The sequence below is a fragment of the Apodemus sylvaticus genome, chromosome 13 (assembly GCF_947179515.1).
Source record: "Apodemus sylvaticus chromosome 13, mApoSyl1.1, whole genome shotgun sequence".
In the NCBI taxonomy this organism is placed as follows: domain Eukaryota; kingdom Metazoa; phylum Chordata; class Mammalia; order Rodentia; family Muridae; genus Apodemus; species Apodemus sylvaticus.
Genome location: NC_067484.1, coordinates 93280063 through 93280800, shown reverse-complemented (window position 1 = coordinate 93280800; position 738 = coordinate 93280063).

Here is a 738-nt window from a genome sequence, read left to right as displayed (position 1 = left end):
TGTGATTTGAATCTGAACAACCCCGACAAAGCCCATGTGTTAAAATGCTAGGCGGCCAGCTGGAGGGATCACTTAATTTCCAAATTGAGTTACTTTATTCTATGTGCCTGTCTCATTTTCAGGTACGGATAGAATCTTCTCAGCATCGTTTTCGTGATTAAAACCCCGACTAGTGCTTGGATATAGTGATGGATAATGCTTACGCTTCTCCAGTCAGTCACTTTATGAATTTCCCAACAAAATAGAGAATCACAAATTTTATTGCGCGGTCTTAATTTTTTTGCTCAGTATTATACCACATATTCAGTAGTTTTTCTCATTCCACACCTGCCCTCAAATGACACTAGCAACAACCGCAATCTGTATCACTTTCCTCTCTTTAAACCCGCCAGTTCCGGCCTGCCCCCTCGCCCCCGCCCCTCCAATCCGTTCTGGTTTCGAATTACCCCGGGAAATAATGATCAGAGACAGCCTGGCTCGAGCATTCGGAGGCCACACCGGTTGGATTAAGTAGATTCGGTGACTGGGAGGAAGGAACCGGAAAGCGGTGCCTGCGCAGGGAGTACCGGCTGAGAGCAAACCAAACAAACCCAGCCCTGCTGTGCGGGTCAACACCAGCCCTTGCCAGAAGACCTTTGAACCGGAGACCGGAAGTACAGCCCTCCTGGTACGGGCAGCCAATCAGAAGTGAGATCTGAAGTGTAGAGGACGGAAACGAAGCGATCCAGTTCCGGACGC